The 23,753-nt window shown below is 41.0% G+C and overlaps 1 long non-coding RNA gene across 1 annotated transcript; it reads right to left on the minus strand.

Moving 5' to 3' along the window:
• Window positions 1-1,117: 1,117 nt before the first annotated feature.
• On the minus strand, window positions 1,118-15,835 carry LOC141576421 (uncharacterized). Its single transcript, XR_012504807.1, has 4 exons — window positions 14,058-15,835; window positions 13,188-13,261; window positions 7,838-7,951; window positions 1,118-1,898 (listed from the first exon to the last, which is right to left on the minus strand). It is a non-coding gene; the product is annotated as an uncharacterized LOC141576421 (long non-coding RNA).
• Window positions 15,836-23,753: the final 7,918 nt, after the last annotated feature.

Genomic DNA, 23,753 nt, shown 5'->3' on the forward strand with positions numbered 1-23,753 from the left:
TTCAAGGCTTTTGAATGAGCAAGGGAATCCCACCTACAGGTGCTGAGCAGACCAAATGGCTCATTTATTAGGGATTTTCACCAAGGAGGAGGGCTGGTTTTTCCATGAGATTGAGGGACTGGGACCCAGCATGATGGAGAATTCTGGGGAAGGCTGGGCCAGTCCCTACAGGGGCTGCAGTGCTTCCTCAAACTCAGGGTCCTCCTGGTGGCCCAGACCCCATGGAGGGAGGAGTCATTTTACCAGCTGTCAAGACTCCTAGGCCCCACCAAACACACTCTGCCTTCCTTCAGGGCCTTAGGTGCTAAGTTGCCACCAAGATTTCCTTGTTCAGGCCCTGAAGCTCTGCTCCTCCCTTGCCCTGCTGCTCTCTCAGCCCTTTTTGTCCGGCTGTAACTTTCCCATAGGAAACTTTGCCTGCAGGGTTGGGATGGGCACACAGTTCTACTGGGGCCAGGCCGGGCTGAACTGCTTCCCTGCTGCATCTCCCCGACTCCTCCCTGCCGCTCTGTGAAAAGTAAGTTATTATCAATCCCATGGGTTGAATCGGCTGAGCCCGATGTGACTCACGAGGCCTGTGTCCTTCATGGCTGTGCACTGGGGCGAGACCTTTGCGTCTGGTTAGATGTGGCCGTGGGCGGGTCACTGCTCTGCTCCCGTCCTGGCCCGCCTCTGGGGTGCCCTTCAGCCCTGGAAAAGAGCTAGAATTGTGGCCCAGCTCCTATAAGGGTCTCCTCCTTCCATAGTAGGTTGCTGGCTTTGGAATTCTTTCTCCCTCTCAATTACAATTCAATATTAAAACTACTGACTAAAGTCAAAGATTTTGTGAAGTTTTAAAATCCTTAAAATAGATCTTGATGCAAATCTTCCTTGATGCAAGCAAAGTAACTTTTCACTTGTACCTCCTTGAGAGATACAAAACACAAAATCAAACCAACAAGGAAACATTGCAGTACTGTACTTTGCTCTCTTACCCCCAAAACTTACTCTGGACCAAAAAATATTGGTGATCCCTTCAATTTTAAACTTTCTTCACTGGTCCTATCGAGTTGACTAGAGTATTTTGGCACCAAAGCAATGTTTTACTATTTTTCAAAATCATGGCCAGTCAGCTGGTTTCATTAGAACATGGTGTTAATGAAACAAAGGCGCCAGTTTTGATACCCACATGTGCTCCTGCCTCTACGTTGAGAAAAGCTGTTCCCCAGCCAGAAGTGGGGCTGCCTAGCTGCCTTCCATTCAGACGAATTCTCAAAAGAACGCTCTGTGGGTAGGAAGGGGCAATGGCGTCATCTCCAGACATAGTTCATGCAGGGGGTGGGAGCCCCAAATCCTGATTTTTTAGAGGCCTGGGACAGGTTTCTGCCTGGAGTTTCACTGTGAGGTCAGCACCAGTCGAGAAGATACATGTGTCCAACAGAAAAGGGTGCAACCCCTGCGCAGTGGTGTTCTCAAGCTGGCTACCTCAAATGGAGTGGCAGATGGGGCTCACTGGCACCATCCCAGAAGTGGTTCTAAAGCTATGTGTGATGTCCTTGAGTTATTGATTGCCTATTGCTGCATAACAAACTATCCCCAAACAAATAAACATGTTATTTGTTTTTATCTCACATGTTTCTGTGGCTTGGAAAATCAGAAGCAGCTCAGTTGGGTCGTTCTGGCTTAAGGTCTCTGATGAGATTGTGGTCAAGATGTCAGCCAGGGTGGCAGTCTTCTGGCTTGGCTTGATGGGGGCTGGAGACCTCCCTTCTCCATGAGTGAGATGGTCACTCACAGGGCTGGCAAGTTGATGCTGGTTGTTGGCAGGAGGCCTCAGCTGCTTTCCATGGGGACAGCCAGCCATAGGGCTGCTGGAGCGTCTTCACAACATGATGCCTGGCTTCCCTCAGGGCAAGAGACTGAGGAGAAAGCAAGGGGAAAGCTGCAGTGCTTTTCAGAATTTGGTCTTAAAGTCATATATTATCAATTCCACCACATTCTATTTGTCAGCAGTGAATCACTGAGCCTGGCCCGCACTCAAGGGGCAAGGATTTAACTTCGACCTTTTGAAGGGAGGTGCCTCAAAGACTTTGTGGTATAGTTCAAAATCACCGCAGAGGCCAGGATGCTTCTCCTCTTACAACTGAAGGACTGCCTGACCGCTGGGCTGTCCTGTATGTCTACCTTTCCAGCAAATCAGAGGAAGATGCAGCCTCCTCCCAGGTGGATGACTTCTCTCCTTAGGAATTGACTTTCATCACAACCTGCTTTCCTTTGGCCTGTTTTAATAATGCAACTGATTAAAACGCAGATTTCTGGACTTTGCCAAGAGATTCTACTTCATTGGGTCTGAAGGGCTGGTGAATCTGTATTTTTAAACTATTTCACATGAAGAGAGCCCTCTGGCTCTGCCCTAGAAAGAAAGAGTGAGGCACTGTACTTTTCTGTCTCCCAGTCACTCAGAGCAGGCTGGACCACATCACTGTATCCCTCAGAGCTCTTAGCATTGTACATGACAGAGAGTGCATCAGAGAATCTTGATGGATGGATGATGGATGGTGAGTGAATGAATTCATCAGTGATTGAATTGCAGTTGCACTGACTTCTTTGATGATGCTTTTTCAAAAGTTAATATTCTCAACATGACCTATGACATTATTCTTGCCCCAAAATATTTAATCTGACTCTCATGAAGCCTCCTGACCTAATTAACCATTTACAGAAAATATAGAGGATGAAGGAATGTTTTATACTATAGTTTGTGAAAATAACTAGATAAACCTAGAATTTGGGGAATTCAATAAGATGACTGGCTTGGACTCTTGAAAAAGCCTATGTCATGAGGGAAGAATGGGTAGAGGTACTATTCTAGATCAAAGGTTGCCAAACTATGACCAGCAGGTCAGTTGTCTACTTTTGTAAAGAAAATTTATTGGAACACAGTCCTGCTTATGAGCTTATGGATTGTCTATGGCTGCTTTTGTGCTACAGTGACATAGTTGAGTGATTGCAACAGAAACATTGTGGCCTGGAAACCTGAAATATTTACTATCTTGCCCTTGAGAAAAAGTTTAGATCCCTGTTCTAAATTAAAAGAGACTAATGACTCTTCTGTTTCCATTGATGACAGAGTAAGTAGTACTGGCCAGCCATTCTGCCGTACACAACTAGAACACTAGATAAAGTATATGGAATAACTGTTTTCAGACATGAAATAATTGGCAGCACAGGGCTGGACTCTGAGGGAAAGGAAACAGACAAGGTAAGCCCTACAATTACCCAGGATCTCTACCAGAGGCATTTGCTGAATCCCCACCACGGAAGGGGATGCAAACAGAACACAGAGTTCTCACTGAGCTGACGAGATAGACATTGAACGGGGATAAGGGGTGGGAGGGTGGGGCTGAGGCAACTGGAATTTGCAGTGTAGAACATTTTAGAGGAAGAAACTCCACAGAGAAGGAGTTCTAGGCCATGGGGTTCCCTTCGAGTCTTTGACTAAATACTAAATTGTGCACATGTAGGGGGAGACAACAAAAATTGGGTTAAAAAAACAACTCTCTGGGGCAGAAAGGCTACCAGGTTGCTATAAACATAACTCCTGGATCCCACCAAGTTGGGAGGTGCTTGAGTTTTGACCAACCAGAATAGAAAGGCCTCAATGAACATGGAAAGTTTTGAGTGTCTACCACAAAGGCCACACCTCAGGACTAGGCCTAACCCACTCTAGCTAAACTGCCTCAACAAAGCTTACAAATAAATCTTTAAAGAATCAAGTTAATCCACATATAAATTAACTGCCTGTGACAAAAAACTCAACAATCTTTAAAGGAAGACAACATAGGTGCCTTTGACTTTTGTTCCCAAGGTTACTAAGAGTTTGCATCATGAATGGATTTTGAATTTTATAAAATGCTAGCATCACACTTTCTGGTAAAAGACTATTTCCCCCTAAAATCAAAGACGAGGAAGGAAGTTCTCTTTCACCATTTCTATTCAACATTTTGCTGTGGTCCTAGCCAGTGTAAAAAAGCAAGGGGGAGAAAAGAAACAATTTATACAAGTTAATAATAAACAAACAAACAAATAACCCAATCCAAAAGGGATACACATTGTAAAGGAAGAAGTAAAACATGGTTGTCACCATAGAAATTCTACAAAAAAGCTTCTAAGACCAAAAAGTGAATCTAGCAAGTACGCAGAACACAAGGTCAATATACAGAAATCAATGTATGTCTGTATTCAGTACAAAGAATTGGAAAATGAAATACTATTTATAATATAAAAAATCAATGTTTTCATAGACAAAACATTCTCTGACATAAATCTTAGCAATGTTCTCCTAGAGCAATCTACCCAGGCAATAGAAATAAAAGCAAAAACTAATAAATGGGACCTAATTTAACCTATAAGCTTTTGCACAGCAAAGGAAACCATAAGCAAAACAAAATGACAACCTATGAAATGGGAGAAAATATTTGCAAATGATGTGACCAACAAAGGCTTAATTTCTAGAATATATAAACAATTTATACAAGTTAATAATAAACAAACAAACAAATAACCCAATCCAAAAGTGGGCAGAAGATCTAAACAAGCAATTCTCCAGTGAAGACATACAAATGGCCAATAGGCACATGAAAACATGCTCAATATCACTAATTATCAGAGAAATGCAAATCAAAACTACAGTGAGGTATCACCTCACAACAGTCAGAATGGCCATCATTAAAAACAGTTCACGAACAATAAATGCTGGAGAGGGTGTGGAGAAAAGGGAACCCTCCTACACTGGTGGTGGGAATGCACTTTGGTGCAGTCATTATGGATAACAGTATGGAGATTCCTCAAAAAACTAAAAATAGACTTGCTATATGATCCAACAATCCCACTGCTGGGCATATATCATGAGAGAGCTCTCATTTGAAAAGATACATGCACCCCAATGTTCACAGCAGCACTATATACAATAGCCAAGACATAGAAACAACTTAAATGTCCAACAACAGATGACTAGATAAAAAAGTTGTGGTGTATGTATACAATGGAATATTACTCAGCTGTTAATAAGAATAAAATAATGCCATCTGCAGCAACATGGATGGACCTACATGGATGGACCTAGAGATCATCATTCTAAGTGAAGTAAGCCAGAAGGAGAAAGAAGAATATCATAACATAAGTGGAATCTAAAAAAAAAAAAGAAATAAAAAAATACTATGAACTCATCTACAAAACAGAAACAGAGTTGCAGACATAGCATACAATTTTATGGTTACCAGGGAAAGGGGGTGGGAAAGGATAAATTTGGGAGTTTGAGATTTGCAGATGTTAGTCACTATACATAAAAATAGATTAAAAAAAAAAACAGGTTTCTTCTTTATAGCACAGGTAACTATATTCAATATCTTGTAATAACCTTTAATGAAAAAGAATATGAAAACAAATATATGTATATATATATGCATGCCTGGGACATTGTGCTGTACACCAGAAATTGACACATTATAACTGACTATACTACAATTAAAATTTTTTAAATTAATGTTTTCAGATAAATTTATATATAAATATACAAACTGTGCACTGAAAACTACAAAAGACTGTTGAAAGAAATTAAATAGTATCCAAATGAATCGATAGATTTACTATGGTCATGGATTGGAAGAATCAGTATTGTTTAAATGTCAGTTCTCCCCAACAGATTTATAGATTCTATACAATCCCAATCAAAATCTCAAAAGACATTTTTAAAAATAGAAAATGGGAAGTTTACTATAAAATTTATATGAAAATGTAAAGAACCAGAAGACTCAAAATAATTTTGAAAAAGAACAAATTTGAAAGACTTACACACTGAATTCAAGACCTACTATAAAGCTATTGTTACCAAAACATTGTGATATTATTACAGGATACACAAAGAACTAGAATAGAGTCCAAGAAGCAGACCCATACATATATGGTCAACTGATTTTTTTTTTTTTTGGCAAAGGTGTCAAGGTAATTAAATAGGAAAAAACAATCTTTTCAACAAATGGTGCTAGAACAACTGATTACATGTAGGAAAAAAATAACAACTCCTAGCTCACACTATATTTAAAAATTAGCTCTAAATGGATTCTAGGCCTACGTGTAAAAGCTAAAACTAAAAAACTTCTAGACTAAAACATAGAACAATCTTGGGGCAGTCAAAGATTTCTCAGATAGCATACATAAAAGCATCAATCTTAAAAGAAAATATTGATAAGCTGGATTGCATCAAAATTGAAAACTTCTCTTCAAAAGACACCATTAAAAAATTTTTAAAAGTCAGTGATTGGAAGAAAACATTTGTAATACATAAACCTGGCAAAGAACTCATAAATAGTCAATAATAAAAAGACAATCTAATTTTTAAAAGGGCAAATATTTGAACAGAGACATCACAAAAGAATATATACATATTATATATATTATATATATGCAATGAACATATGAAAAGATGTAAAACATCTCTAGCCATGAGGGACTTGCAAATTAAAACCACACTGAGGTATCACTACACACCCAGCAAAATGGTAAAAAGTAGAAAGACATAGTATTAAGCACTGGTGAGGATGTGGAGAAACTTGAGTGCACATATATTTCTGGTAAGTGTAAAATGTTATAAACACTTTGGAAAACAGTTTGGCAGTTTCTTATAAATATACACTTACTATATGGTCCAGCAATTTTACATCTAGATTTTTACCCAAGAGAAATGAAAACATATGTCCACAAAGTTATGTGTGAATGTTCACAGTAGCTTGAATAACAATCGCTTAAAACTGGAAACAATCCAGGTGTTCATCATTAGGTGAATGGCTAAACCAACTGGTATATTCATACAGTGGAATATTACTCAGCGATAAGAAGGAACAAACTACTCATATATGCAACAAGATAAATGAATCTCAAAAATAAGCTGAGCAAAAGAAGCCAGACACAAAAGACATAAACTATATTAGATTTACTAAGTTCTCGACCAGGCAACGCTATCTACAGTGATAAAAATAAGCTCAGTGGTTGCCTGAGGCAAGGGGTAAAGGCATGACTGACTGCAAAGGTGGCATGAGGGAACATTTTCTACACTTTGATTTTGGTGCTTGTTGTAAGGTTATACATATATTTTAAAACTCATCAAACTGTACATTTTAAATGGATGTATTAAAATTGAATGTTAATTTTACTTCAGTAAAAAAAAAATTTTTTTTAACAGACTAAAGAGAAATAGTAACAAAATCCAATGAATCCCAAGTGGATCCTGACTTGGTGAAAACAAAGCTATAAAGATAATCTTAGGGTAACTGGGAAGTTTTGAACATGGCCTGGCTATTAGATAATATTACAGAATGATCGTTAATAGCCTTAAGTGTGATAATGTTACCGTGATTGGGTAAAAAAAAAAAATCGGTGTTTATTCTTAGGAGATGCATGCTGAAGAATTTAGGATTGAAATGTTCTGATGTCTGCAACTTACTTTCTTTCAAATGGTTCAATAAGAACAAAAGTATGTACACAAATAACACAGAGAAATGAAACAAATCTGGCAGGCATTATTACTACTTGTTGAAGAAGATGAAGGGTACATGGAGTTTCATTGTACTTTCAACTTTTCTGACTTTCCCAACAACTTTCAATAGTAACAAGTTGTTATTATTATTACTTGGGGAAGAAAAGTTAATGTTGAGGTGTTATGGCTTGCCCCAAAGTCTACAGAGTCTTCTTTAGAGAAGGATGCTTATGAAGACACACAGCTAGAATTGTAATTTTCTCCAAATTGTTCTAAGTACTTGTTTTTGAACAGAATCCCAGAAACAAAGAGCATCATGAATACCTGACTGCAGCTCTGCTGGCTTTCTGGCTTCCCTGGCAGCTTCCTGTGGCTTAAAGGGAGGGTCTCAAAACATGTTGTGTCAGGGACACCCGGGCTGGGGCCACTTCTCCGCTGCTGTTGGTAGACGAAAGGTGAATGGTTAACTAGTTGTCCACCCCTGCACTTTTGAACTGCTCTCAGGAAGCCTGCACAGGCAGTCCCTGGCTGAATCTGCCAGCCAAACTGCTCTCACAGCACCGGCAGAGGAAAAACAAGGTGCAGGTGGCCCTGTATGCTAAACAGTGAAAACCAGATTTACACGGGTGCCTTACAAAAGGCTACATATGCCTTACAAAAGCTACATTTTTGCATAAAAATATCTCTCCTCAGACCTCAAACTCCTTGGTACCCTGAGACAGTGCCCAGAGCCTGGGGCAGGTGAGGTCTGGGAGCTGGCGAGGGAAGGGGAGGAAATCCGGAAGCTCTTCCTTGGGAAGGGGTACCTTTAGCAAGTAGGGGGCGGAGCCAGGGAAGGGAGAAGTCTGATGGGGGAAACGTGCGGTAAACGTGAGAGAGGTTACAGGACCGTCTCTGAGGTTAAGGGCAAAAAAACAGTGCACTGGATCACCTGTTGGGTGGGCTTGGGGAATGACGGCCAAATTAATTACCCCGGATAGGGGTAGGGGCTGAGTTGGAGGGCTAAGGGATCGCACAGGAGGGGAGGAAATGGAGGCACAAGGTGCGAATGATTTTTCAAGAAGTTGAGTGCAACATTGTGACAGCTGTGGTAGAGGGCGTGAGGGAGGGTGGAGAGGGCTTTAGTGTCTGGAGACCTGAGTGTGCCCAGAAAGGCTGGGACAGAGGAGGCAGGATAGTTAAGAGGGAAGAGGGTGAGATCATAACCCACATGGAGGGCAGTTTAGCAAGAAGAGACTCCTTTGAGACCGAGGGAAAGAGAGGGTAAAGATACATTGTCATCCAGCCAGTTTACCCACTACACATTCTACTTTCACATCTTTAGAAATAAGAGTGACTATAGTTAATAATGCTGTACTGCATATTTGGAAGTTGCTAACAGAGTGAATCTTAAAAGTTCTCATCACAAGAAAAAAAAATTGTAACTATGTATGGTGACAGATGTTAACTAGACTTATTGTGGTGATCATTTTGCAATATATGCAAATATCAAATCATTACGTTGGGCACCTGAAACTAACATACTATTCTATGTCAATTACACCTCAATTTAAAAAAACAGAAAAATAAACTTCATTTTATGTGTAGATGTAGATCTAGTTAATCACAGTTAATCCAGGAAGAAAGTCAGAAGGGAAAGAGGGGAATAAAAAAGATAATTGGGAGTCTGAGATGATGAAGAAAATCAAGTCAAGAAGTAACTGGAAAAAAAAAAAGTAACTGAAAGGCATGGAAAAAGTAACAAGGCAGAGAAAGATACAAAGAAAGATCACATAAAAACCCACCAAGAGGGGGCCAGTCGGTCATGCACACAGAACCCTCTAAAAGCAGCAGCCTGGGAGTGTCCCTCTAAGTGCATCATTGATTTCCAGAGGATAACACCCCCCATATTTTATTCCATCTTGGAGCAGAGTTTGTGGTTACATGTTAAGTCCTCCCTGCTGTAATATATACTCCTTGACCACAGGAACCAGGTCTTACTCCACACTGTATTTATATCATGGCTGGTTAATAAATGTTGTTACACAAGAAACTGGGTGAATAAATGAATATGGGATAACCCTTTCTCTTTACATGGAGAGGTCTGGCAGCCAGTATCAGTACTGCACAGTACTAGAAAGAATGTATTCTGACACTAGTAAGCCAACCACAAAAAAATCACACATGGATTTCAATCCACAGTAGCCTACTGTTATTTACTTTCCCCAGAAGTCTGCCCTTAGTTGGGATCCCCAGAAAAAGCCTTGGGGAAGGTTCTTGTCCTTGTGGTATGTTAAGGAAATGCTCTCAAGAGAAAAGGAATGAGGAGAGGAGAAGGGGATGTTGGGGGACACTAAGCAAGAACGCAGTTCTTAGCTGGAGACCACGGCAAGCCTGATTTCACAGCGCACTGTAGCATAACCTCTGTCATTGTATTAGTCCTCCGTAAAGTAAGGAGGCTGGCCTTTTGTACCCCCACATCAGCATGACTTTGGCTGGGACTTCCCTCTGTGTGGGCGGGGGGCGTGGAGGGGAGTGTAATCCTTTGGGAGAGAAGGCTCCCACTGACCGAGGGCAATTCTCCAGACTGGGAACAGCTGTGAGCTGTCAGCAGCCTACATTCACAGCAGCTAGAGGGTAGGTGTCCACGCTTGGCTAAGGAAATGCGGGCCAGGATTTTAAATCCACCTAGAGTTCATTCCTGATGGTCTCCAGGAGGTCTCCTCCCTTAGTCTTCTACTCTCCTTCCCTTTCTCCTTCTTGACTAGCCCTGAAGGGTCCTGGTTCCAACCAGCTGGCACCATGACTGATGCCACTTAAAGGGCCACAGGGAATTCATGCAGCTGGTGGTCCCTTACAGCTCAGGTCAAGTTCTGTGGAGAGGCATGCCCACAAAGAAACATTTAGTCTACTAATACAGTTCACTTTTCACCATGTATCCTTGGAGTGTCCTTCAGCCGAAAGAGCTCTTCCCACTAGTGGTGAGGAGGAGGGGGAATGCAGGGAACAGAGGAAATCAACAACCTCTTACTGCCACCCATGTAAAGACACTACTTTAGAATTTTCCCTGCTTGGTAAAAGAGAGATCATTCCTGCAGCTTTGTGACACTAGGCAGGGTTTAATCTAAGCTGCTATAACAAGCAGACCCCGAGGTTGCTGAGCAAGACAGATGTGTATTTTTCTTTCACAACACAGCCTGGAGGCAGGTAGCTGAGGGCTGGAGAGGTGGCTCTGCCCCATGAGGTTGCCCAGGTACCCGGGATCAGGGATGAACATCAGTCTGTGTTGTTGCATGGCCACCCCTGACATGCAGCTTCACTGCATAGTCTGCGATGGCTGCCCCAGCCCTTGTTGTCATGTCTGCACTGCAGCCAGGGGACGAGGGAAAGCCTTCATTCATGTATTTATTTTTCATTTATTCCTTTGTTCATTGATTCATTGATTCATCATTCATGTTGTGGTAAAATACACATAACAAAACTTATTTTGACCACTTTTAAGTGTACAGTTTAGTGGCACTAAGTCCATTCACATTATTGTGCAGCCATCACCACCATCCATCTCTAGAACTTTGCCCATTTCTATTAGTGGCATAGATCATGTCCACTCACCTCCCTTTAGCCTGAAATTCGTCACATGGCAACACCTGCTGGAAGGGAGCTTGAAATCAGCATATCCTCTACTGAGACAATGATGTGCTCACATGAAACTCGAAACTTCCTTTGTAAAGGAAAAATGTGCGGCCCTAACAGCCCCATTCTATTTCATCCTCCAAGAGGCTCTGCTCCTCTGCCTGTTCATGCAGTCTTGTGTTTGGTCTACTGTCTCTTTGCTCTTCATGTGTCTGCTAGCATCAGGGCTGGCTGTCTGGGGTCTGGTGCCTAGAAGACACAGCTGCTTTAAATTCCTGGTGGTGGGCCATGCATAAGAACTTAGCATATACTGTTATGTTCCCGAAAGGTTGTGAGTCTAGATCAATTTCTGTAAATAAAAATAATTTCCTTTAACTTATTTGAAATACTTGCATTTATAAGGAATGATTTTGTGAATCATTTGGTAAAACAAATAATTATTTGTAACAGATTGGCCACTGCCTACTCTGTCTTTCATGTAAATGTGGAGTCATTTTCCTGGCTTGGTGTGGGGCTACCTACTGCATTTGGTTATGTTCTTCCAGTCCTGCTGTGGTAGCCGTGGTTCTGAGGCGAGATCAGGCCACTGGTTTTATTACCTCTTCAAGGTCAGCTGATCCTGGTATCTACCGCTGTATGAAAATCATCCCCAAACTCAGTGGCTTAAAGTAACAACAGTCAGGGTCCCTCATGTGGTTGTAATCATATGCTAGCTAGAGCTGGAAGAGAGAAGGGATGAGGCCACTGGGGGCTGGCCAGGCACTGGTCTCTCTCTTCACGTAGTCTCAGGACCTCTGTGTGTGCTTTCTCCATGTGGAACTGCTTGGGCTTCCTCACAGCATGGCTGCCACTGGCAATAAGACAGCTCATGTGGTGGCCAAAGGCTTCCAGCACAAGTGCTCCAGTGAACAGCGTGGAAGTTGTGTTTGATGACCTAGCCTTGGAGGGCACATGGTGATGCTTCCACCAGACTCTCTGAGACAGTCACAAAAGCCCAGCAGTTTCAAGAGCAGGGGACCAGATCCCATCTCTTAATCAGAGTAGAGTCAAAATAACAAGGAAGGAGGAGAAGGAGAAATAGAAAATGCTGTCACAGCTATCTTTGGGAAGAACAATCTGCTACACCAACTTTGGCTGACTAAGAGCTCTGTGAGCTCCAGAAGATGTGAGGTGGGGAATAGGAAGTCACTTCTGGGTTTCCCAACTTGAAATTTCTAAGTGTGCTGGATTTTGCTTATTTCTTTTTAGTTTGGAAGATAAGCAGCATTGGTCTGGAGAGAACTGGCTTTATTACAAAAGGGAAGAGTCATCTGCTCTAGTCCTCTCCTTGGCAATGAAAGCAGAAGCAGCAGCAACAGCAAACAGAAGCATCTGGAAAGAGTCTCTGCAAGGATCTGAAATTGGCCACGGTGGTTTTCAAGGAAAAACCTACTGAAAGTCAGTTTTCCTAAAATATACTCGGTGTCCTCTACTTATTCATAGTGTCTGCTCTTGAGATTTATTTACATGTGACCAATATGGCAGCTCCTCAACTCTTCTTGTCCTCTCTTGATGTCATGGCACTTCTATTTCAGCCAATGGCCTCAATCTTTAAGTTTCCCTGATTCTAACTGAGAATCTGATTGCCCATGCTATTGTTTTGAGCCTGGTTACACAGGCCATAAGTCCCTTACTGCTAGAGTGACCAACTTGTCCTAGTTGGCTTAGGAATTTTCTGGTTTTAGCACTGTAAGTTCTGTGTCCTGGGAATCTCCTCAGCCCAGGCAAACCATGATGCTTGGCCACCCTTCCCTCAATCTATGGGAACGTTGCCCTCAGATCAAATGCTCACCTCAAGAGGAGGAGGGCTGGGCCACCTGATGTCCAGCAGGACCACTGTCTTTCAGCAGAGTAGGAAGCTTCCCTGAGGAGGGGGTATGAGTTGGGCCAGCAATAATCAACATCTTTAGTTAAAACTGTAAGAGCAAGAATGACTCACTAGAAGGGGAGGAATGGAGAATTTTAAGTATATGTGCAGCAGTTTGATGTAGTAGAGAGAGCAATAAAGTAGGAGTCAAAATACCTGGTTTCAGCCTTTGAGTGGCAAAAACACTCCAGAGCCCAAGAATTCATCTTTCTGAGCCTCAGTTTCTCCATCTGTAAAATAAAAAGATTAGACAAGGGCTTGTTTCTTTTTATAACTTTTGTTTTGAAACTTCATTCTAGAGGGTTGAATTACTCACACTCCTCAAGACATGGTCTGCTACTACCATCGTCACAGCAAGTTTCTCCCCTCCCCTTTTCTTCTCTCCCTTCCTCTCCTCTCCTCTGCCTTTCCCTCCCCTCCCCTCTTCTTTCTCCCACTTCTCTCCTTCCCCCCTCCCTTCCTGTGTTCTCCATTCCTGCCACTGGTCCCTTTTCTCTCAACAGGCAACCACATCAATATGAAAGACATTTATCTTTGCGTAGGTCTGTAGTTTTATAAGATATGAGTATTGTTTTGTGTATGGATTTTTAACTTACATACATTATATTGTGCTATAGATTTCATTTTATTCTTAACTTTTCTTTTTTTACTCAGCACTATTTAAAAAATATCTCTATGGTGCTGGGTGTTGGTCTCTAAGGCTCCCTCCATGGGGACATTTTACGAACATTGTTTAGTACTGCAGAATGCTGTGTTAGCCAGAATTCTAGCTAACCGGAATCAAGTGATCAGTGGGCTTTCCAGAGTGACAGAAGGGAGAACAAAGTGTCTTTAATCACCCCCAAATTGTACAACTTTGTTCTGCATGAAGGGGACCAAATGGATTAATGTGTAGAGCATATTAACAAGGAATAAATGAAGTGTTAGAAGAGCAGTGGTGACTGCATCTCTGGGCCTCTGCCTTCTGAACTGCCAGGGTTTCCCCAAACCTCCCAGATCCTCTGAGTTCTCACTGTGGGAGCTCACCTCTCCTGTGGGGCTGGTGGGCATTTTCCTAGGGGAGGCGGGCAGAGGAGTTCCTTGGCTCGGGCTCACATTTCACTAGGCACAGAAGAGTAAGGAAGTTTGACTTCAGCCAGAGATCGACCTCAAATCGTGCAGGTATCTGCAAGCTCGAACTCCTCTTTCCTGGGAGAAAAGAACCCGGCTGGCAACCTGCCCCGAGAGTTCCTGTGGTTGTTAGAGGCTATTAGCAGAGCGGTGTCTCGCAGGCTGAGACGCTCTCTTGGTGGCACTGAGGCTCACAGAGCCATGTGGTGCCTGGGAAGAGGCTGCGGGTGGGGAGCAGCTGTGGGGAGCAGCCCCTCATGTCACCGCCTGGAGAATGGATTCCATTTCGGGCAGCAGCGATTCACGCTGGGTGGCCTCTGCCTTTTCTCTCACATCAGCGCCATGGGGAACTACCCAGAAGGTTGAGCAGAGCGTGGTTCCCCTTGGAGGAAACAAGGCCTCTCCTCTCTTCCATGCTTCTGGTTCCACAAGGTCTTAATCTCCACTCCGGCCTCTCAGCCGGCTTGGCAAGATCTCGCGAGGCTTGGCAAGATCTCCCGAGGCTTGGCTGATGCGCACTCGGAAGTCAGGGTGGGACGTGGAGGGGAGGGTGGCTTTGGTTCCCCCAAGTGATACGCTGTCTCACCTAAACTTCATACAGCGGCACATCTTGACTGTTCCAGGCTTAACGATTTCTGCTCCTTTGAAGATACAAAACAAACAAAAACAAAAAAACACAAACTGGCGCGCGCGCGTGCGCGCGCGCACACACACACACACACACACACACAGCAAAGACCTATTGTTTCCAGCCCCTCTCCAAATTTCAGCTAATTCTACATTAAGATATGTGGTTTCCACCTTGTTTTTCAGCTTCCCAGAGAAGATAAATGCAGTCCTAGGATCATGTACATACTTCACCTGTATGTCTTCCTTTGAAGTAATAGGACTTAAGCTGACTCTTAAGAATCAGAGAAGGCTCACCATGGTGGTCAGACCTAGTAGTAGCTAATCCTTAGAGCCCAGGCAATGACTTCAGGACCTCCTGACAATGGCCTGGGTGCTCCAGCCTGACCAGGGGCCCAGCTCCTCAAGTACCCAACGGGGAAGTTTAAAGAAATGTAGCAAGATAAAATAATTGTATCTGGTAGTCGCTAAACTTGCTCTGCTACCTGTTCTTTCCGTATCATCTCACTTGATCCTCGTACCCCCATGAAGTAGGTACTATTTTTAGCCTCTTTCATAAATGAGGAAACTGAGGCTCAGAGAACCTAAGCAGCTGATTCAGTTGCATATTTAGAATTGATGGAGCCAGGATTAGATCTCAGAAAAGACTCCAGGGTGCAGGTTCACTCTCAGCCACTATGCGTGTGTAAGCACACACACACACACACACACACACACACACACCCAACAGTGTATACATATACTCTTTGGTTTATATAGTGTAATCATTTTAATAATATTTACAGAATTATAGATTGTTGGAAGTGGAAGTCATCTTAGAGATGAACCATCTGATCTCTGTCTTTTGATTTCCTCAAAAAAAGAAAGTAGGGACTTGCCTTAGAGAAATAGTTCTTAATTGAGCAAGCATCAGAATTACCCAGTTTGGTGGGAATGTGGTTTGGAGCAGCCATTATGGAAAACAGTATGGAGATTCCTCAAAAAACTAAAAATAGATTTACCATATGATTCAGCAATCCCACTCCTGGGCATATATCTGGAGAAAATTCTAATTTTGAAAAGATACATGCACCCCAATGTTCATAGCAGCACTATTTACAATAGCCAAGACATGGAAGCAACCTAAATGTCCATCGACAGATGAATGGATAAAGAAATGTATGGATTTCTACATTTGAATTGATATATATATATATATGTATACACACACACACACACACATATATACTTGTAGAAATATATATACTTTTTTTGGTAGAAATATATATATTTCTACAAAAGAATGGAGAGAGATATATATGCATATATATATATATATATATATCACAATTTCTTTATATATATATATGGAATACTATATATGTGGTATATATACAATGGAATACTACTCAGCCATAAAAGAGAATAAAATAATGCCATTTGCAGCAACATGGATAGACCTGGAGATTGTCATTCTAAGTTAAGTAAGCCAGAAAAAGAAAGAAAAATACCATATGGTATCACTTATATGTGGAATCTAAAAAAAATGAGACAAATGAACTTATTTACAAAGTAGAAACAGACTTACAGACATAGAAAACAAAACTGTAGTTATGGGGGTGGGGACAGGAGGGGATGGAGGGATAAACTGAGAGTTGGAGATTTTCAGATACTAACTACCATATATAAAATAGACAAACAGCAAGATCCTACTGTATAGCATGGGGAACTATATTTAGTACCTTGTAATATCCTATAATGAAAAAGAATATGAAAAGGAATATATATATATATATATATATATATATATATATATATATATATATATATATACACACACACACATATATGTATAACTGAATCACTATGCTGTACACCAGAAACTAACACAACATTGTAAACTGACATATTTCAATTAAGTAAGTTAAGTAAGTAAGTAATACATAAATAAAAGAATCACCTGGTTAAAATACAGATCTCTTGACCCCAACTCCAGAGCCGCTAATTCAGCAGGTCTAGGGTGGGGCCCCAAATTTGCATTTCTGACAAGGTCCCAGGTGGTGCTGAGGTGCTGGTCCTGGGACAGCACTGTGAGAACCACTGTATGAGAGTAAACTGGACTCCGTAAGGACCATAAGACCCATTGCAGTGTTGCTACTTACACTTTCTTAGCAATGTTCAAGAAACCTAGACAACACACGCCTAGTGGGGTCATTCTTAGCTGAATCACTGGTTCCTAAATAAATCTGTGGCTCCCAGCAATAGAATCAGAATGTGGTAGGGAGAATTCTACAAAAGTCTTACCCTGTAAAAAGAATTCCACACCCCTCACTCCCCAAAACTGTGAATGGGATAACATTCGTGTGATTGTGTTATGTTACATGGCACAGCCCACCTAAAAAGGAATTATCTGGGTATGATTTAATCACACGGGCCTTTCAAAGCAGAGGACTTTCTGTGGCTGTTGCAGCAGAAGAATAAGGCAGAAGGAGGGTGAACAGAAGTCAGAGAGATTTGTAGAAGTGCCTTAGCCACTGTGAAGATGGAAAGGGCCACAAAAGAAGGAAAGTAGTAGAAGCAGAATGTGACTTCCAGCAAGGAACCAGGCCTTACTCCTGCATCTGCACAGGATGGAATTTGCCAGCAGCCTGAAGGAACCTGGAAACAGATTCTTCCCACAACCTCCAGATAAGTCGGGATGTCTGACCTACTATCATATGAGGGTCTTTGTAAGCCTCTAAGTTTGTGGTTGTTATCTCAATAGAAAGTGAATCCATAAATACACAAATTTCTGAGTTTAGAAGGGAGCTACTGCCCCACACAGACCCACCCCATAAGAAGACCCTCAGACCATGAGCTGGGCCCCTGGGAGGCTTAGCTTATTGTTTGCTGAAAATGTCAGTGGCTATGACCTAAATTCCAGCCCCATCAAGGTAACATTCAGTTCAGGCAGAAAAAAAAAATCTAAAGGTTGTCAGAAGAATACCCTGAGAACCGCCTGTCCCGGCGGCCCTAGCAGAGAGCCTGACTCAAGAACTCAGCAGACGGCTAGTCAGCACATGCCTGCCCTTCATGGAAGAGCAGTTTGAAACCAGTGTAGGAAAACAGCTTGTCCCCCTGCGCTGCTACTCGGTCAGATAACATACTTCCCTGTTCCTGAGATTAATCATCTAACAAGATGCCCCTTACTGGAATACTAGGAAGCTCAAGCAAGAGGACAGGATAAATGCACAGAATCTGCACAACAATGCTCCCTGCCCTTCCCCTCCCCCTGCCCCCATACTCTTGTAACAAAGGAAAATACTTGGGGACCATTCTGATTTTCAACATGACTGTGTCTACCTGCGATAGTACAGCTATGATTCAACCACACGTCTTTTGATTGTAAAAGATGAATATAACCATCTGCCCCCACAGACGCAATTCAAGTAAATAAAACAGGTTAGTTAGCAGTAGATAATTCCTGCTATTGAGATTCCCCCAGTACCTCCAACTGACTCACAGACACCTGACACTCATTTAAGTGCAGAGTCATCTCTCAGGACGGAGGTTCTATGTCTGTTCCATCCCAGGCCCTTATTGTGCATCGGTCCTCGCTCCACGAGTCCCTGTTGGGGTGCAGCTGAGTAGCATATGTGGCCTTGCTCGTGTTCCCCAAAGTCTGCAGTTTCGGTCCTGAGGGCAGAGCTGGTTGGGGCATGGCTTCTGCACCCTAGCCATCTCTCTCCATGACAGCTGCCTGCTTTCCATGCTCTAGCTCTAATGACCAGGCATGTCTTGGAGGAGGTACCTGCCTTCTGTGGGACATCAGGACCTGTCTAGATCCTGGATTTCCTAGCAGGATCAGGAGTTTGTGTCCTGACCCTGTTTTCCTCTTCTGGCTCAGTGCAGAGTTGTGCCCGTGGACCAGTTTCTTTGAGAACCCAATCATGCCCTCCAAATCTTTTCTGATTTTGTTAATCTTCTCACGGTTGCGGGATGATGGTGGCAGTGACAGAGTCCTACTGGGCAGAGCAGAGCAACCAGCCTCCATCCTGCTGCTTCTCTGTTCCTCTCCAACCCCCTCTACTCCCCTCCCCCTCCCACAGTGTGCTAGGGGTAGGGGAAGCCACATGGTGTCATTTCTACCCAAATGTTTGGGAAGAAATTCCTTCTGAATTTTGGAAAACTTGAAGGGTTCTGAGACACATATTTGAAAGCAAAACTAGTAGATTGCTGTTTTCCCACGCTGTCCAGGTTCATGGCTTTGTTTTATTTGATTTTGTCTTTTCTGTGCTTTGAGTGGTTGAAATATTTGGGACTTTTTTGTTATTAGAGAACTGGCAGTATTTCATCTATAGTCAAGTCAAAGTGAATGTGGCCCACGCTGCGGCAAAACCAGTTATCCTGCAGGGTCATGGCCTGAGCAGCTAGATTCTTGAAAGAGGAAATTTGTCACTTTACCAAACTTTTTGAAAAAGGCACTTAATCACACACACACAGCTTTCACAAAGCAATTGACTTCCCACCACAATGTGTTCAGTCAAGTGTTTTGTTAAATCTGTGACTGTATTTAGTTTCATTTCCCGTAAGAGTTCTCTGATAAGCTCTGAAAATTGTTTTTGTGGTTTTAGTGTCACTTTTCATTCATCTCTTTGACCTGTAATCATTTCAAAATTACAATTTTTAACTAAGAATGTGGATTGGTGGTTAAAAATCGGAAGTTTGATGTTTAAGTCTGAAAAACAGTGAAAATATACAAGAAACTCAGGGCAAATCAGAACTTGACATTACTGATGACTGCAACAGAGTTCCCCATGTAGGTTCCATCATGAACTTGCCAGTGAAGAAGGATGAGGTTACTAACCAACCATAAGCGAAGGAGTAGACAAATATGCTTGATCTAAAATTGTGGGACATACTTGGATGTCTACATGGACAAAAATTGAAGCAGAAACACAGACAAAACAGTGAAAAGTCTGTTCCCCTGGAAGATTGTATTTTCCAGAGAGTGGCAATAATGTGTGTTATCCCACATGTTCTTCTGCACTGCAACCTTAGCATTCTTCCCCTTGAGAGGAAGAATCTAATTCTCTTCCTTTTGTATCTGGGTTGGCTTGCTTGAGCAACAGAATAAAATGGAAGTGATATTCTGAGACTTCGAAAGCTAGACATAAGACACCTTATGGCTTCCACCGGGGACTCTTGGAACCCTCACTCTTAGGATACTCTCTCTTGAAACCCAGTTGCCATGCTGGGAGAAATCACAAGGAAAGACCACAGGTAGGTGCTCTGGTAGACAACCGCCACTGAATGAACTCCCAGCAACAGCCAGAATAACTCTCAGCCACGTGAGTGAAGCAGCTTGAGCATCCAACTCAGCTGGGCTTATGAATGACTGTAATCCTAGGTGACTACCCAGCAAAACTCAGTCAACCTCCAAAATTGTGTGTTAAGCCACAAAGCTTGGGGGTAGTTTGTTATGTAATTGGAAAATTCTCCCAATTCTCTTTCTCAATTTATTATGTCCTTTCAGTGATATTTTATGCACATTCATTCAATGACAAGTTTACCTCTCTCCCTTTGCAAATGGTAGCACAGTAAATAAATACACTATTCACTTTGCTTTTTTTTTCAATCAACAACATATCTTAGAGATTATCACACCTGTTCATAGAGACCTGCCTTACTCTTAAACAGTGGCAACGTTACCCCGTTATTTATCACCATGACTCATTTATCTAGTCCACTAGGTTTTTCCCCCAAGGATAGTGATTTGTTATCTATTCTGTTAAAATACTCGTTTGTTCAGGTATCTAAAGTATATATATAGGTTATAATCCTATAATTCAATAGAATTCAACTGTATGGACATTCTAAATTTTAATAGACGTTGCCAAATTGCTCCTCTCCAAAAAAAGTTGTATCAAGTTATACTGTCACCGATCAGATTTAAAGTTGACTGTTTTCTTACACTCTTGCCCCAAGAATGCATTACCAAAGTTTAAAATTTGTTTACCCTGGATTCTTACTCAAATTATAAATTTTATTATTGTTGCAAAAAAAATGAACTTAATCCTTGATTTCTATTTGATACCTTGATATCTTTGGTTTAAGAAACTCCCAGCTATAATTGCATCAAACAATTATCTTTGTCAGAATATTAAAAAATAAGTTGTATGGATTTGGGAAATATGAGCTATTAGGTCAAAAGAGAGTTGAAGAATAACGAAGTTCCAGATGATTCCAGTTCTATGAAATATGTAAACTTGTACGAAAAAATAGACTGGAAGCATAGATACAAAGGGTTAATAAGAAGCAAAGTCCATACTAATTAAAAACTGCAGTCAAACCAGCAATAAAACACCATGTGAAATCCTGCAAGATCAGTGTCATGAGTGCTTCAAAAGGAGGTGGCGCTATACTTCAGATGTGGCTGAAAAAAAATTTAGGTCGAAAGAGGCAACCAAACTGAAAAGAGTGCTCATAACAAAACATACATTTTAATGTGCTAAAAAGCCATATTTGAACGATCAATAAGAGACTGAGATTAATTTGAATCAGTAATAATAAAAAAATACCTCCCCCAAAACGGAAGTCCAGGACCGGATGGCTTCATAGGTGATTTCTAGCAAACATTTAGAAAAGAATTAACAGCTTTACTTCTCAAACTATCCCAAAAGTTTGCAGAGGAGGTGTGTCTAAACTCATTCTGCGAGGACAGCATCACTCTGATACCAAAAATATCACAAAAATAAAAGGAAATTAAAGGCCAATATCGCTAATGAACATACATGCAAATATTTTCAACAAAATATTAGCAAACTGAATCCAACAATACGTTAAGAGTACCATACACCCTGATCAAATGAGATTTATCCCAGGGATGCAAGGATTTTTCAATATCCACAAATCAATCAGTGTGATACATCACATTAACAAATTGTAATATAAAAATATTATGATCATCTCAATAGATGCAGAAAAACCTTTTGATAAAATTTATCCTCCAGTTGATAAAAACTCCATGAAATAGGTAGAGGGAACATACCTCCACATATAAGGCCACAGCTAATATCATACTCAACAGTGAAAAGCCGAAAGCATTTCCTGTAAGATCAGGAACAAGACAAGGATGCCCACTCTTGCCACTTATATTCAACATAACATTGGCAGTTCTAACCATAGAAAGCAGTTAAGAAAAGAAATAAAAGGAATCCAAATTCAAAAGGAAGAAGTAAAACTGTCACACTTTGCAGATGACATATTATGCACAGAAAATCCTAAAGACACCACCAAAAAAGTATCAGAGCTCATCAATGAATTTGGTAAAGTTGCAGGACACAAAAATCAATATACAGAAATCTGTTGCATTTCTATATACCAACAACAAACTTACAGAAAGAGAAAATTAGGGTTTACAATTGCATGAAAAAGAATAAAATACCTAGAAATAAATCTAACTAAGGAGGTGAAAGATCTGTACTCAGAACTAAGTATGAGACACTGATGAAATAAACTGAAGACAACACAAACAGAAAAATATTATGGGTCCATGGATTGGAAAAATTAATATTGTTAAAATGACAACACTACTCAAGGCAATCTACATATTCAATTCAATCCCTATCAAAATACCAATGGCATTTTTCACAGATCTAGGACAAATAATTTTAAAACTTGTATGGTAGCACAAAAGACCCCGAATAACCAAAGCAATCTTGAGAAAGAAGTACAGAGGTGAAGGCATCATGCTCCCTAACTTCAGACTATACTACAAAATTACAAAAATCAAAACACTGCAGTACTGGCACAAAAACAGACACACAGATCAATGGAACAGAATAAAAGGCACAGAAATAAACAATACACACTTACGGTCTATTAATTTATGACAAAGGAGGCAAAAATATACAATGGAGAAAAGACAGTCTCTTCAATAAGTGGTGTTGAGAAAACTGAACAGCCACATGTAAATCAATGAAGTTAGAACACTCCCTCACGTCATAAACAAAAATAAACTCAAAATAGTAAATGTAAGACTAAATGTAAGACTAGAAACCTTAATAAAGCTCCTAGAAGGAAACCTAGGCAGAACACTCTTTGACATAAATCACAGCAGTAGTTTTTTAATTTGTCTCCTAAAGCAAAGGAAACAAAAACAAAAATAAAAACAAACAAATGGGACCTAATTAAACTTAAAAGCTTTTGCACAGCAAAGGAAACCATCAACAAAACAGAAAGACAACATACTGCATGGGAGGAAATATTTGCAAATGATATGACTGATAAGGGATTAATATCCAAAATATATAAACAGCTTATACGACTCAATATCAAAAAACAAACAACTCACTTTTTAAAAGGGTAGAAGACCTGAATAGACATTTTTCAAAAGGTCACATGGCCAACAGGCACATGAAAAAATGCTCAACATTGATAACCATCAGAGAAATGAAAATCAAAACCAGAATGAGATATTGCCTCACACCTGTCAGAACGGTTATCATCAAAAAGAACACAGATAACAAATGTTGGCAAAGATGTGGAGAATAAAGAACTCTTGTACACTGTTGGTTGGAAGATAAATTGATACAGCCATTATGGAAAACAGTAGGGAGGTTTCTCAAAAAACTAAAAACAGAATTACCATTTGATCCAGAAATTCCACTCCTAGGTATAAATCTGAAAAAACCAAAAACACTAATTCAAAAAGATACATGTACCCCAATGTTCACAGCAGCATTATTTATAATTGCCAATATATATTTACATACACAGTGGAATATTACTCAGCCATTAAAAAGAATGAAATTTTGTCTTTTGCAACAACATGGATGGACTTGGAGGGTATTATGCTTGGAGAAATAAGTCAGATAGAGAATGACAAGTACTGTATGTTATCACTTATATGTGGAATCTAAAAAATAAAACAAATGAATATAACAAAACAGAAACAGAATCACAGAGAGATCAAACTAATGGTTACCAGTAGGGAGAGGGGAGGGGGAGGGGCAAGACAGGGTA

Source organism: Camelus bactrianus, chromosome 3 (assembly GCF_048773025.1).
Source record: "Camelus bactrianus isolate YW-2024 breed Bactrian camel chromosome 3, ASM4877302v1, whole genome shotgun sequence".
In the NCBI taxonomy this organism is placed as follows: Eukaryota; Metazoa; Chordata; class Mammalia; order Artiodactyla; family Camelidae; genus Camelus; species Camelus bactrianus.